General features: G+C 47.2%; 1 long non-coding RNA gene across 1 annotated transcript in view; it reads left to right on the plus strand.

The window, feature by feature from the left end:
- LOC144148661 (uncharacterized) overlaps positions 1 to 16162 on the plus strand; it is a 446918-nt gene extending 430756 nt beyond the window's left edge. Inside the window, exons 2-4 of the long non-coding RNA XR_013318016.1 lie at positions 14488 to 14561; positions 15034 to 15120; positions 15781 to 16162. This is a non-coding gene — a long non-coding RNA (uncharacterized LOC144148661). The remainder of the gene's footprint in view (positions 1 to 14487; positions 14562 to 15033; positions 15121 to 15780) is intronic.
- Positions 16163 to 16608: the final 446 nt, after the last annotated feature.

A 16608-nucleotide genomic window follows, 5' to 3' on the forward strand; every position in this document is an offset into this window, starting at 1 on the left:
ATGCTCACATGGGAAATTTACCCCTGGCACGAAATGTTGTCTTGCAATCTAGGGAGTACATTCTTATTATGGAGAAGGAGCACAGTTAAGCTTCTTTGCGTCAATACAGCCCTGAAAAAGTGAAACAATTTAGGAGATTTTTTTCGAAATGAGTCAAATCGACGTAAATAGAATTTGAGAAGAAAGCGAAACTTTGTTGCGTTACCTAAATGCAACGCTGTCGAAGATATCAGTTGATATGTTTTACATGTCATATAGGGGAAGTGTACGACCACGAGTCATTTAAAATCGAGTCAATTAATCAATTGTTAATAATTATTTAGATAATTAATTAATTATATCTTAATCAACTATTTGGAACTCACAAGGAGGCTGCCATATCGGTTACGTAACGTTAGGCCAAAAGCACACCCCAATTGGGAAAATGTAATTGGCTCATTTTGATCCGTGCCACAACAGGATCTGGCTCATTTTCAAAACGGAATACGATTTTTCTGCAGGTTCGCCGGGCGTTATCTGACCTGTTTCGTTGCAACCGCTTTTCTAGGGGAAAGTTGCCGAGTTTCTGTTGTCACTACAGTTTTATCTGACACTTTTCCGATTTGGGCATGTGTCTGACGTTGCAATATACCCGTAAAAACCCACGTATAATACGAGGTTTTTTTCCAAATTTTACTATGTAAAATTTGCGCCTCGTATTATATGTGGATCCCAAAGTTTTCAGCCGAAAATTTGCACTTGCACCTGCTACCAAGAGTGAATGAGGTCAGGAGACCCGTAAGTGACAGCTACCGAATGACTGACGCGGGTTTCTCCGGCGGTGCTTTGTGGCTGGATCGCGGATGGGTGGGCCAGAATCCCAGAGGAGCTCGTCAGTCGCTCTTGTAAGAAATGCGGCATCTCGAACGCCCTTTATGGCACTGAGGACCACTTTCTGTGGGAAGACATTTCCGACAAAGCGACTTCAGGAGGCAGCGGCAGCGAACCTGACGATGACTGAACGGACGTCGGGAGACAGTGCCAGCGAAAACTGAGAATGACTGAACGGTAACTGCAGTGCAAATAAATGTTTTCTGTGCTCTTTACCTCGCATTATATGCGGATGAGAACTTTTTTTCTGATTTTGCTGTCTCCGAATTACACCTCGTATTATACGCGGGTCCGTATTATACGCGGGTTTTTACGGTAACTCCTCCCTTGCCCGCGTATCTGGTTGCTTGTCTGAAAATATAGTAAGCCATCCTTGCCATGTAATTGCACTTCCTCTCTCCCCTCCGAACTTCTTTTCCTCTGTCGCAACTACGATGGTGAATGAAATGAAGTGCTGTTCAATTCAATTGAATTAAATTCAACTTTTTCGTGTTCGCACAGCTGGGGCGACATGGGTCAGGATTGCAGGCGACATTTGACGCTGCTATTTGGCGCATTCTCTTTTTTTTTTTAGGGCTAAGCTTTCTATGCGCCAGTGATGACGTCCGCCACACAGCGAAACGCGCTACTGAAAAGCCAACTTTACACAAGCGCCTAAACCAAGAAGCGCGTTCAGGGGCCGGAATCGAATCTGGGTCCCTCGCGTTATGAGGCCGACGTCTATCCGATTGCGTCACTCCGACAAGGTCGACACAGAGCGGACTTTTAAAGCATAGCTTCTTTAGTCAGACGTTGGCAAACAACCTGTGTCGCGTCACGATGGCACAACCTCGAAACGTCTACCACTGCGATCGCAAAGCCATACCAGAGTCCTTCAAGGCATTGAAGGACTCTGGCCATACTGTTCACTGGTAAAGTCGTCGATGCAAGGAGGAGGATGAATAGTAAACTTTATTCATCCTACAAAAATAAAATAAAAGTTGACAAAGTTGACAAAGCCGCGAGGGACTACTGCGGCTCTATATCAGAGCTGGCTAGCCCGCACTCCCATTGGGGATATCCCGGATATGCTAGGAAAGATAGGGGCGTGGGAACGTGTAAATGACGAAAACCTTTCGATTCAGTGAAGACAATCTCTTTAATACGCGTCTTCATTCAACGTAATGATGAAGTACGTATGCCCTCCGCTATCACTCCACTAGTCTTTCTTGCTTTGACTTTGGCACTTCGCCATTTTAATCGCACTCAAGAAAGCTTCGTGTTTCTACCACCGTTGTCGTTAGACGGAAGGGTGATAGAATATTTTTCGTTTGGCATCGTAAAAGCCTATGCAACGCGTTTCTGTAATAAAAGGTATTCTGGCACTCTTTTGCGTTTATTCAGCCCAACAAACACTATCGTCTTTAAATATTGCTGCCAAAGCACGGTGCGAACGTGGTTGGACGGCGAATCCACGCGAGGAAATGACAGAAAACACCACTTACCGTGGCTCAGGCTAAAGAGATGCAAGAAACGAGACACGGTAGCAAGAATTTGCCCGAAATGTTGAAACTTCAGACTTGCCGTTTCAGGAATTTGATTGATTGTAGGGTTTAACGCGCCGACACAACGCAGGCGACGAGGCGCGCCGTAGTGGAGGACTCCGGTTTAATTTTGACCACCTGGGGATCTTTGACGTGCGCCAAAATCTCGTACACACGGGCGTTCTTGCTTTTCTTCTCCCACAAAAAAACGGCCGCCGCGGCCGGGAATCAAACCCACGTCCTTGGGCTCGATAGCGCTACGCCTTAGCTACTCAGCCGCCGCGGCGGGTCCGTTTCAGGAATTTATTCATATGGCTAAGGAGCCCAACTAATCTATATTTTTGAAGCGGAGCTTTGTATGCTTTACAGATGCAGTTCGATGCCACGCCCAAACGGACTGCATGAAAGCCAACTTAGCTCAATGGGTTTCACATAACGGCGGCGGCGGCAACGACAATGATTATGATGATGATGATGATAAGCGAAGGCACATCAAGCACCTCAAGAAAAAAAATTAGCAGTGGCTTAGGTCGGCTCTGCCAGGATATACGTAGCGTGAGCGAAGGTTCAGCTGGTTATCCTTAGCTTTCTTGGTTGTCTAGGATTAGCTGATTATCATGCTTACTGCTGCTAAAACGATTTTCAATCCAATCCAATCCAGTCCAATCCAATTCATTCCGGCCCAGTCCAGTTCAGTCCAGCCACTGCTCCTCGCGCATGCGCAGCACGGCTCTCCACGAGCCACGCGAAACGGCTATGAAGCGGCTCCGGCGCAGCGTCAGACATGGCTACTGCGCAACGGAGGCGCACCGCTGGTCAAGCGCCGGCGCCAGTGCGTCTGCCGCGGCTATGACTGCTCCACCTCGGCCAGTGTACCTTACGCTGCAAAAAACGTTTCCCGTGGTACAAGTCGAAGCAGGGACCCTCGCGTTTTGAAGTCGACGTCTGTCCGACTGCGCGATTCCGACACGGTAGCTTCCGGATCCTCCTGAAGAGTCCACGCAACTTTTCCCTACAATAAAGGTGCTTATCCTCCTCCACCTCGAGCAGCTTCCAGTTTGAACCATCTTTCGGCGCTCAAGGGGCTTTGATTGTTTTCTATAGCGCTAAGGGAGTGAGAACAATTGACAACACGCCTGCTTTCTTGGCTGAAAATATCATCGAAGACGAGGCTTGTTCTCTGCCTTCCACAAATGTGTTAGAAAAGAAAACACGGTAGTTCGCAATTTGAGATAGGATTCTTTAAAAATTAATTAGGTACTTTTCCTCTTTTCCTTTCCCCCTCCAACTGCTGACGCTCTTCTTTGCCCTCGCAAACCGCATGATGAATACCGAGTAGGTTTGTTCAATTCTATTCAATTATCCCGCATTCGCATATCTAGCGCGCCCTCTACTGGGACAGAGAGCCACTTTTTCTTTCCGTGTCGCTTCTTGACGTCCCACCGTTCAAATTGCACAATTCGGTATTTAAAGTGGCTTAACACGAGCGGCATAGTGCTGGTTTACCTTCTCCAAAATAACTCAGGACTCCCTCCACCGTGCACAGTACTGAAGAACTCCAAATGCCAATCATCTCCCTAACCACCCACACTACCCCTCGCAGGCTGAGTGTCTTTCTTTGGTCAATAAACGGTTTACAGCAACTTGAGGTGGTTACGCATTGTCGTCCAATGCCCCTACCAGTTACGTTAGTAAACATATCTCGGTACGCTCGATGCCAACCAGCCCAACTTTGCGCCTTACCTGTTCGATTGGACCCTCAGTGGCGTCGGTACGCAACGCACCACGCTTCGCACCAAGCCGCTGCCTCACACAACGCTGCAGCAGTCACCAAAAAGACAGGATGCTCCGCGCGGTGCGCGATGACGTCCATATTACACCGCATATTCTTTCGGCAATTGGCTGTTAATGCTTTCACATTCACAACTGATAAGGAAGGCTTAGGTATAATTGGTTTTATTGCGTTGAAATCTCGCCTTGCAAAAATGTTCTCGTCTAGCAAGCGATGTACAGCACTGGACGAGAGATTGCACTGCAAGAGGGAGGGAGGGAGGGAGGGAGGGAGGGTTATAGATAGATAGATAGATAGATAGATAGATAGATAGATAGATAGATAGATAGATAGATAGATAGATAGATAGATAGATAGATAGATAGATAGATAGATAGATAGATAGATAGATAGATAGATAGATAGATAGATAGATAGATAGATAGATAGATAGATAGATAGATAGATAGATAGATAGATAGATAGATAGATAGATAGATAGATAGATAGATAGATAGATAGATAGATAGATAGATAGATAGATAGATAGATAGATAGATAGATAGATAGATAGATAGATAGATAGATAGATAGATAGACCAACATGCGCAAATTTGAATGTAGAGTTGACCAAACAGCGTGCGGCACAATATGCATTTCAGTGCCTTGGAATGTGTGTTGTTAAAACAGGAAAAACAAGCTCTCGCGAACGCAATTGAACGGTCAACAAGAAGGTAATGCTTCTCTCGGGAAAGGGCTATGTGTCAACGATTCCGACACTTTCTTAACGTTTTGTACCGTTTCGCTCGCGTTACCCTTATCCTAAATAAATATGCCCTCTCTCGCGCCGCTTTTTTTCTCCTTTAATAGGAGCCATGCGCACTCGTCCCGTTCTCAACGAGGCTGCAAACCGGACCACGTCTGCCAAGTCAGCCGAAGATGAACGGAGAGCGTAACAACACCCCCGCCTTGCTTCGCAAGTAGTCCGTCCCCGACCTAATGCGCACAACCTTCAGCCGGCCCCGATGGATTGAGTTACGACGTCGGGAGCTGCGAACGCGAGTGATTTCTTCATTAGGCGAGAAAGCTCTCGCCACGCGCCCTGTTCGTTTGCCCTCCTCCACCCTCTTTCACGCCACTGCCACGAAGAACCGCAAAAGGCAGCAGGAGTTTCCTCCTCTACCCGTCTTCATTTTTTCTCGTTTCCTTCGTGTATCGTCAACCAGTGCTGCTCTTCTATCTCTCCCTCCCCCCCTTTCTCCCTCGTACATGTTCTATATCCCCTGGCAGTTCCTAGATCCATGCCGTAGGCTCCGGCCCCTGTTTTCTAAGTGCCGCGTCAGCTCCAGAGACGCAGACGGATGAGACGTAAGCCCATACGAAGGCGGCGAGATGAGCCCGCAGCGAGCGATGAGCGCTGAACGGGGATCAGGCGTGCATCACGGCCTGTCAGCGCCGATGCCGTTGCCTGGGAACTTCTGCACCACCGGCCATTTGTTGTACGAGCAGGGAAGGGTTACGCTGTCCAGACAAAAGAAAAAAAACGGATGAAAAAAGGAATCCCAGACGCAGGCGTGATTCTAGGGTCGAAGCACCTTAGCGGCTCGGGATGTCGGCGTCTCCTGTAGGCACGGTACTAAAACACCGGGAGAATAATTTTCCAACGCCTCACGATGAACGTCACCGTCATCATCATCATCATCAGTCTGTCTATGCCCACTGCAGGGCAGAGGCCTCTCCCATTTATCTCCAGTTATCCCGGTCCTGTACTAATTGAGACCAATTTAGTCCCGGAAACTTCTTGATCTCATCTGCCCATCCAACTTTCTGCCGCCCCCTGCCACGCTTGCCTTCTCTAGGGATCCACTCTGTTATCCTTAAAGGCCAACGGTTATCTTGCCTTCACATCACATGCCCTGCCCACGCCCATTTCTTCATCGTAATTCCTACTAATATTTCCTTAACACGTGTTTGTTCCCTGACCCACTTCGCTCTCTTCTTGTCCCTTAAGGTTACACCTATCATCTCCCGTTCCATTGCCCGCTGAGTCATTCTCAATTTAAGTTGAACCCTCTTAGTGAGCCTCCAAGTTTTTGCTCCATAGGTGAGTACCGGTAAGATACAGCTGTCATACACTTTCTTCTTCAGGGACAATGGTAGGCTGCCATTTATATACGCTCTGAACGTAACGCGTACTTTTAAAATAAAAGTGTATACTGAATAAAACGGCTTAAATCTTAACTAACCTGAATTAATGATTTGAGAAATCCTTCCTATGCGCTCCAACGATCGTCAAGCACAAGCAGAAGCTGTTTGTAGGCCGGTTATAATTTGTGTTTCACTCAAACACCGACCGGCTGTCGACGCCAGGCCTGATCGGGTCGGGTGGTCGGTCGAAGCAAGCAAAGGCACTCTTACCTTGTTCCGGGGCCTCGTTTATCACCGAATACGAGACCCCAGGGCGAGGCTCAAGCATTGCAATGGGCCCGCGTTGACCCCTGCAGAACCTCAAACTGGGGCAGATGCGGCAAGGAAATTGCTTAAATCCGGTTCAACGCAAAAGAGGGCGCCACGGCCTCAGCAAGCGCTCGATTGCTCCTCCCACCGACGCTCCTTCGGCGCCCAATCAGCGCGTGCCGTGTGGCAGGAGGGAGACTTACAATCTTTGAATGCACTGATATACTGCATGCTTCGTTCCTCCTGGGGTTTCACGTTAGTGAATATGGCCGGTTTTCTTCCCCCCCGGAGATAAGACAGCGACTCCAAATATCGTGTTTCAGTAACATTAGCCCTTCTCTACCGCTTCAAATCCGCCTGTATGAAAGGAGCCGCCAGTTCATTCGTTTTTTTAAAGGAATGTGGTGTCTTGCTTTCGTGTCTAAATCTGTTCTAAAAAGGAGGTTTTACCTCTTCCTTGGTTGATTATTGGTAAAGTACGTCCAAAAATAAGCGATTGCTTGCACGTTATTTTTCCTCCTTTCAACGGATAACCAGTGTTTGGGACCTTATATGCTCGAAGTTGTAGTACTATTGGTCGAATGAACGAGCAGGAGTGCCCACATTTTAATTGATGCATGCACGAACAAATATTTTTTCCTGTGACGGATATGCAGACATTTTCCCCAGCTGAACGTAAGGAGGCAGGGTTTTTTTTTCTTTTTTTTCTTCGGGGGCCGTTCGACTGACGGAAATATACATGCACAACACACTCGTCTATAACAGTGAGTTTAACTTCAAATAGTTACCTCTGAAAACAGCGAACTCTAATTTCTCAAACTAAGCGATTAGGAGAAAAGTGGTGGGGTACAACACTTCAGAACGGCACTGTAGTTTTTTTCGGGCAGGGCAGGTTCTTCTTCGTGTAATCCTTTTCGGGCAAGGCAGGATAAGGCTAGATGCACGAAAGCTGTGTTGTAGATAGCTTTGCTGCCCCCTGTACGTGCGTGCGTTCGTATACGTCCATCCATCCGTCCTTCAATTCATTCATGTGTACGTCCATATGATAAGGACAGACAGAGAGGCAGACATGTCGTGCCAGCATAGCCCTGTGAGCAGATTTTTTGCCAAACATGCTAATAAAATAGTTTTCCTGCCAACGAACTTATTTTGGCTGAAAAACGGGGCTAAATAGAGTGAAGCCTGGCAGCACGCCACCTCGAGGAACAAAAAAGTCGCGAACTATTGCTTCAAAGTAGTACAACCTACGGCAACTAGTGTTGACGACACTCCTGCGACCATTCGAAAATGACTCGCCAAGAAGATGCTCCGAGTGGTGCGCGTTAGGAGTTTTCGCTGTAAGTCATTCCAACTTCTTTTGCGATCGAATTTGAATTTTATTTATGTGGTAAACAAGGCGGAACTTTGTTGTAGCGACTGGTGTACCGTTTTCTCTTTCGATTCCAAGAATGACTTTGTACTCGGTGCCAGGATGTCCCTTATGGCATGAAGGTGATGCCCCTGGATAAAAATACAGGGTGTTTCAGCGAACACTTTCAAAAATTCTTAAAAATAGGCTCTTTGAGGAAAAAAGAAACCCTTTTCAGAAGAAATAGGCTCTTTGAGGAAAAAAGAAACCCTTTTCAGAAGGAGATTGCTAGTTGCGGCGGACGCCAGATAGTATCAGGGGTGTGCATATTAGCTAGGTAGGTAATTAAACTCTGCTAATGAACTTCTTAATTAGCGGAATTTGATTGTTATTGTCAATGGTGAGTTTGTAGCCCCGGAGAAGACAATTTCACGTCAGTTTCAAAAACAACGAAAAATTCGGTCTTTAAAGCACTGTAGTGCGAGGAAACCTGCGTGTTTTTTGCTCAAAAACGAAACTCGGCGATCGAGGAGCGCTGGTAGTCTTGAGCGAATGAAACGTCGGCTGGTGACCTGTTTCAATGAATGTGCCGGCTATTCGAAATTCAAGTGCAATTTTCGCTAGCTAGGTAGCCTCAGCATGCAGCCACAGCCGCGAAAGCCCTCCTCGCACAGCAAACAAACCTTTCCTTTGTCTGATGCGCTTTCTAACACGCAGCAATTAAAAATGAACAGCAGATAAACCTAACGAAAAAAAATGAACGGATGGTGACGTTTCACATCTTGCACGTCTGGTAGCCACGTCAGATACGGTCGAGACAATAATAAAAAAAAAGAAAAGCAAAACTGTCGCCAACGCCCACTAGGGCTCCCGAAACGGGCGACCGTGTTGGGGGCAATGGCTAGGCTCTTTCTTGAACCTGCCAACGAACGAAAAGATAACGCTAGCCGTGATATAAGGTGAGCGTTGATCATTTAAAAATACAGGAGGCGATGGCGTTGATATCAGCTGATTCCCTAGCGTAGGGAATCACCAGAGCCTACTTAAATTGGGTGACACAATCGCTGCAACACGTCATCAGCGGATGTTGCGTTTTCACTAGACTTCTGGCGCACCATGTGCGCTGCGTTTCGGTTTCATGGGGGGAAAATATTTGATTTTTGCGGGCTTCAGGGCTCTACCGAGTGTATTTTTCTTTGCTTTAAAAACTTATCGGTTATCGTCGTCTCCGTGGCTACAAACTCGCCATTGGCAATAACCGCCAAACTTCGCTAATTAAAACGTTCATTAGACAGTTTTAGTACTTAACAATGTAATTCGTATGTTTCTCATAACTTCTGACGTTCGCCGAACCTGATAGCTTGTTCCTTAAGAGAATTGCTATTCTTCCTGAAAAGCCTACCTTCAGGAATTTTTTAAAGTGTTGACTGAAGCACCCTGTATATCTGCCGGTGAGCACCCGCCCGACCCCAGAATCCGCTTCGAGCCTCCAAGCTTCCCCAACACTAACAACACTTTCTTGTTCATTACGCGGCATGCAGTGCAAGAGTGGAGGGAATGATTTAGAGCGAAGGCAATGTCCCGCAAGGTCACGCCTCGCAAGGTCATTCATCTCGTCGCAATGACTTTGAGCCGTCGGAGAGCAAGTGTGCATCATGCGACGTCAGGCCACGTGATTTACTGCGGCGAAGCGTCGAAGCTGCGCTTGCTCGGAGCCTCGCCGCTGCGCACCACGTGACTAGGCGATGGCATAGAGCTGCTTCTCCGACGCTTGGTTGCTGAGTGTCGCCATGGATGGTGCACCAGCTGAGCTGCCCCTCAAATAAAGGCAAAGTTGGCTGTTGAAACACCGGAGTAAAGGAAGGACAGATTAACAATTTATAGCGAAGCTTTTTGCTTTTCACTCGTGATACTAGATTTAGAAGTGTTAAACGCGACCCATTTTCGGTGCAGCTATCAGCGTTTGCGTGCAGTCAGATTTAACTTCAGTCCAGGAGTGAGGGTAGGCGGCGCACAGACGGAGCGATCACGTGGCTGTCCCGTGGTCTGTAATGTAATTTAGCGCCCTTTTGTTTCAGTGTTTTTTGTTCTTGCGTAGAGCTGCGGCGACTCTATACCACCCGTATGGAACATGCCCTCGCTGGGCAAACATACCGGTACCCGGAGACCGCGAAAGGCAGAAATATCCAAGTACCCCGATTAGTGGAAATCTTCCTCGACGAATCGTTAATACCGCTGGTCGGGGCCCGGCAGAAGCACGGGCTGTGGATTTGAGGGTCACGGAAGGGGCCTGCAAGCCGCCTCCTGATAGCTTTTCTCTGTCTCCGCCGGTAGGAGCACAGCAAGCAGTCCTTCGGGTGAGTGGTAACCCTGGTGCAGGGATCGCAAAATTTGTGAATTGGCACTGTCTGATGCCCTCACTGGGTGAGAGCTCAGGCCTGAAAAGTAGTCAGACATCTTGGATCAAATCAAAAGTCCGCTGCCCCCCTTACCTTCCTATTTCCCATAACCCACTCCCTTGTCACTTTTCCCGCTCCCTTCAACCCAACCCTTTCCGCTGGGAGATCACGGGGGTCTCCCCTGGCCCGTACCCCTGGCTGTGGGTCACTGAATAGCTTCAAGTTTCCACTTTATTTTATGTCCTCGGGTGTTCAAATCAGCGCTTGCAATTGGCCGATTCTTTTGTTTCACAATTTGGTATAAACCGGTTGTACTTCGTGTGGTACCGGTCGGGTCATTTGATTTATATTTTTTTGCCGCATTTGCTCAATGTTGTTGGAAGGGCAGTTCTGCCGTTGTCCGAAACACAATATAGGTGTCGTTGTTGCGCAAACTCACTTCGCATTGAGCCTCTTTAAGAAAACATGCATCACGTGCCCGTCCCCATAATTTTGCCGCGCCAAAGACGAGTTTCGAAGCTGTGCTCTCTGATTGGTAGGACATGCATCATGAAAATTACTTTCTGCTGCCCAGGACTCCGTTGTAGCTCCTCACAAGTAATACATGCGTACGTCGCCCACAAAGGTAACGCGGTCTATCTGGTCGCACTGTCCTCCAACAAAATGTGCTGGGCCTGTGAAACGCTTGAAGCGTGATGTGCCCGACCCCACGGAAGAAAAATCCCGCGTATATTAAGGTGAAAGTCGCAAGCGCCTCATTGCGCGAATAATCGACGTTAATTCTTGACTAGTGCAAACAACGGCGGACGCTTCAAATAGTAAAGAAATCCCCAATCATTTCAACTAACTTGAAACCTGAAAAGGGCCGAAGCATGCGGTGTATAAGCGTATTCTTGGCGCCTTGGCGTTTTTGCCCACGTAGATAAAACCGTTGGGGGACCGAGGTATGCAGCTTTGCTGTAAGCCCCGTGTCTTTGAAGCACGGAGCGTCCTAGCGCGAGGCGTTGGAAAACGAGTGTCCCGGTGTGTTCTTTTAGTGCACGTTTTTACCCTCGGAGATGAAACGTTCGAGCGCGAGACGTTGGAAAACGAGTGTCCCAGTATTGTAGTACGGTGACCACATGACACTACGACGAGATGATCAGACGACGACGACATGAGACGCCGACAGCCCGAGCTCATAAGGGGCTTCACTCCTAAAAAAATCACAGGAATGTCGGAATAATTTAGGACAAAGTGCGTATGTGGATACATTTGAAGTAAATTAGATCAATTAGTAGGAAGAGAAAATTTTATACCTTGAGTTTGCATGCAGACAGGGCTCGGGTTTAGAGTACGAGCACAACGCTGCGTTATCCCGTTTCCAGCGGTGCTGCCAGAGTGCGTGCTGCGCTAACGTCATATCGCGTTACAGGTGGATGTGACGGCGCGTGAGTAGAGCAGGCGCACGCACAGCAATGGATGCCTCATCCTGGGAAAGCTGAGACAGGAAATGTGGAGCTGTAGAAATACTTCACGCCAAAAGACGAGGAAAAGAAAGCGAAGTGATACTAAACCGAAGAAACAAAAATTACGCCCACCTCCCCTCGCGGGAACCCTGGTGTGATGCGACGCTGAGGGGGGTTCAAGCGCAAGAGGTGAGCAACCGTAGACCAAAAGGCCGCCGGAGAGCGGCACACCGGTTATATGCGCAGCGCGCCCGAAGGAGAGGAGACCGCGGAAGAGAGAGTACTGCACATGCGCCGGCGCCAGTGCGTCTGCCGCGTCTATGACGCAACGCAATCCAACACAATCCACTTTAATCCAAGCCAAGCCAAGCCAAGCCAAGCCAAGCCAAGCCAAGCCAATCGAATCCAATGCCCCTCGCGAGAGAGTGTTCGCTATCGGAGAGGAGAGGGGGTGAGCGGAGGAGACTGCGGACGCCGACGACGACGACGACGACGACGGACGCACGCAGGAAGGACAGGGCCGCTGACAAGAGATGCTCTCAGCGTCGCATCTAATAAATAGGTATCTGATGAGTATCGCAAGGAGACGCCACAATCCTTCCGCCTGGAAAACCCGTATGCCGGCCTAAATGCCCTAGGGAATTTTAAATGCAGAGCATTTCTTTAACTCACGATGTTATGCCTCCGTAAGTCGGCGTCCGCAGCCAGCCAGCACGTGCGCCCCTCCCCCGCTCCTCCCCGCTCTCAACAACAGGTGCGGGCGCGCATGCGCGTGCTCCGGCGCTGAAAGAGGCGTTGCAGCAGCAGGTGCTACCTCCTCTCCCTCTACTGCGCGCGCTACGAATATACTCGTTGCCCGAGCGAAGGATCCGCGGCGCGTTGATCTTTTAGGGTAGGGAGAGGACTACCGTATTTGCGTTATTCTAACGCGCCCCGATCGTAACGAGCCGTAGAGTTCTACACCCTGAAACGACAAAAATAACTTGCCGCCGATTCTACCGCGCAGACGAAACGATGTCATTAACAGACGCCTGAAAATTGCACAAAGAGGTTAATTCAGCATAAATAGGCGCACGCTGTGGGTACACTCTAATCCTTGTAACCCATAATGTAACTTCTAAACGGAAGTAACCTATAAAATAAAGGTTACAATGAATCCATTTTGATGTTTTCTTTATCCCAGTCCATTTTAAGGGTTACAAGAGTGAAGTTAAAAGCGGTTTATAGGTTACAATAATGATTTATAGGTTACATCAACAAAATCCGAAATGTAACCTTTACGTTGTAACCTATAAAATGCCCTGTAACCTATAAGAGATGCTCGTCGCGCCTTCTCTCCAGGCGGCCGTTGATTTCTCCGTTGCATGACGGGATATACAGAAATGGCGGCGCCCGCAGGTCCGGTGGCCGCGTTTTCGCGCCACTCGATCCTTTTTACCGCTGTGATGCCCCTACGATGAAGCGAGGATTCCTGTTACAAGACTTATTTGTCGGCGTGAGTCGCGGAGGCTGCGGCGAGCCCATTTGTGACTGGCAGCGCTACACGGCACGTTTTTCTACGACCAGCATCAAGTTCGCATGTTGGACCAATGCCCCGGCGCCAGTGAACGCGAACTCGGTGAGTATATTCCCGTAACGGTTTCCGTGTTTTCATTGTATGTGTCTTTTCGCTGGGGGCTTTTCAATTTGAAGTTGCAGCATTCGAGAGGGATTTTATTTACCCAACTGGTTGCTTCGCTGGACGTTTTCTGTTGCCCGCGGGGGCAATTGAATGAAATCGCGGGCTTGCGTTCGTCGCGTCAGACTAGAGCGGACGATTGGGAAAGCCCGTACATTATAACAGATAACGGCGCTCGTGACCTGCTTTCTGCTCTGCGCGCCTTGGTCATGTGTTGAGCGTTTTGTTTACGCTGTTGGCTGCATCGGGCGCACTTGACGAGTTATTGGCCCATGTAATTGTCAGGTAGCTCTGCTTGAATATTTGAAGTTTTTCCCAATGAAGTCTTATACTATCGCGCTTTTCTCTGGGTATTATCATTTTGTTCCAGCCGTCGGAAAATATTCATTTTTCTCGCTGCATATATTCGGAATGGTGTCTAGTTTATTTGTCTTGTAGTAATATATCCGGATAAACACAAGGTGTGTGCTGCAGAAAAGTAGCCCACTAAATGCTGCCCGAAATTTCTAGACTCACTTTTGTCCAGCACAAGCCTCTTTTTTTGTGAAAGTTTGCCCTACCGCGCGATAAAAAGTTTTCATATGTACAACACTCTTCATTTTTGTCATTCTTTTCCTTGAGTGGGTAAATTTGGTGTTAGTCATTTTGAGGTAGCGGGGCATTTTCACCATGTTAAGTGGGTTTATTATTCTCATTCGCACGAATCAATCGTTTATTTATTCGCGTGGTATTGCCGGGCAAATGGTTGTCTCGCGTGATACTAGTGCAGTGCAATAAAGCGACTTTACAGAATGGTGGTATGTATGAGCCAGCATGCAGGCTGCTTGATTGTTGTTGTTGTTTGATGATACAGAAATTGTGACGAATTAAACAGAGACAAGTGCAGGTGTAAAAACGGGTGCTGCACCCTCATCGGCTCGTGGCTGTTCGAAAAGTGTGGTTGCATCTGGCTACCTATGCTATGACTTATGAGCACTACTGTTTTTCTTGCAGGCAGTGTTCTTTGAGCTGACAACCAGGACTCCCCTGCGTATGACACAAGAAGTCTGATTTCCGTGGAAACAACGGTATGAAAATGCAATAACTAAAACGCATTCATTCAAATATTCTTTGTAAAGATGGCACCCAGGCCTGCACAGACAAAAGTATGAATCACTTGTAAAAATGCGAGGCCCTACTTCAAGTGTTATGATGCTATATTTCGTATCTTATTTTGCCTCATGTTTAGTGACTCTTTCTATCAGTTCGTTACTACATGAACGTTATGAATTCACATAACGATTTCCTCAGCATGGAGCTTTGTAGTTTTTCAGCAACTCCACATATTCTATAAGATGCGTGGTTTTGCAGAGCCAACAAGAAGAACTCTTTTTCGAAAAGAGCTCTTTAAGAAAGCTTCAGTTGTTAGTGAGGGCTTGTGCTGTGTTCTTTTCTTCGTCTTGTCAAGTTTGAGGTGTTCTTTCATTATGAATGTATACCAACTGCCCAGCTCTAAAGCCTATTACATTATAACCCAAATAACCCTTTGAGTCATTACAGGTACAGACCTCCCGGGAATGCCACTTGAAGATTGGTGCAAGTTCTAGATGTATCCTCTCCCACAACGCATTTGGACGAAGAAAAAATGTAAGTTGCCGATTCTTTTATACGAATAGCCGAGTAAGAAACCACCGGTAGAAGAACACTTTACTGAAATGAAAAACGTTTCGGCTTCCACGTGGGATCCTCGTTCAAAATGAAACTGCCAGTACAGGGGGGGGGGGGGGGGTAGGAGGTGTTTAAGTACAGCCAAAAATGTGACGCAGACGGCGTCAGCATCGTGAAAGGACGTTTCCTGGGTTTAGTGCGACGTTCGCCCTGTTGCGTGTACTAGTGATTCCACATGAATTTGCGGAAATGTTTTTGCTTTCTCGTTTGCCATGTATGTCAGTTTATCTCGTAGCCCAAAGTTTCTGCCTGTTCTGGGTGAGCATGGAGAAACTTTTCGCGAGACAAACAGGAACACGGCGCGATTAAAATTCAGGAAGGTTGGCCGGTATGACTATAGTGGCTTCGCGTTGTTCTGAATAATGCGGCCAAATTATTCTGTGTAACGAGAACTGAAATGATGTGAAATTATTTGAAAGGCCGTAAATCACTCCTTCTCTGGTGTGGCCTTTCATTTCATTCTCTGGTCTACGTCTTCATTTTCGTGCAATATATTTTTCGTACTGCACATGCCTGTGGTTTGTTGTGAGGGGCTTATGGTTGCACTGGATTTTGTTCTTTTTCTGAAATTTTCTGTAGATGGCTCTTCAAGGTGGGGAAATCCAAGTGACGGCCCCTCACATATATACCTCCATCTGCGGCAGCAGGGAACAAGTTATTCAGATGACATCGGGAAATCTTCAGCGTGCCCTGATTTTGTGCCTGCTTGTGTACTACGTAAATTGCGAAGCTTATCTCTGAATTTCTTCAAGCGCCTTTTTTCATGCAGGAAACTATAGATCCCATTTAAAGTTTGTCCAAAAGACAGATTGCAATAGGCCTAGAAACTTGTTAGTGCTGCATAAAAAACGATAACTTGGCGTGGGAATCACAACTCAGGTGGAACTGTAAAGAGGAACCTAAGAGGGAAGTGTAAAGATGGATTCGTAAAGACAAGTGAATTCCAAGTGTAATATTAGACTCTGAGTGAAACAGAATGTTAAACACTGCTTTGTATGAAACAGTGAATTTGTAATAAATGTTCTTTCTACTTTCCCACATTCTGCGTTTTTTCTGTGGGGAACCATGACAATATGCTGTACTGGGAAAGTGGACCTCTGAGAACCATCTTATAAATGTAGCCCAAACTCGAATTCGTCTGAAATGGTTCAATTGCAGTACCAAACAATTCGAAATACTTTGCATACGTCCGTGCAAATATTGAGGTAAAGAATCTGTATATTTGGCCATGTTTGTGAAGCTGTTCACGCAACATTTATTAAACAGGTTTAATAAGGATATATGAATAAACCGAGTTTTACCTGAAAGTCTAAAGCAATATAGGAAACACCAGTTCGCCCAGGAATCCGCACTCGTCTAATACTCATTAAGGAACGATAATTACATTGGGGTGGTTCGCAGCTTTGA

This window comes from Haemaphysalis longicornis, unplaced genomic scaffold (genome assembly GCF_048455015.1).
Source record: "Haemaphysalis longicornis isolate Haplotype H1 unplaced genomic scaffold, Haemaphysalis longicornis Haplotype H1 scaffold_8, whole genome shotgun sequence".
NCBI lineage: Eukaryota > Metazoa > Arthropoda > Arachnida > Ixodida > Ixodidae > Haemaphysalis > Haemaphysalis longicornis.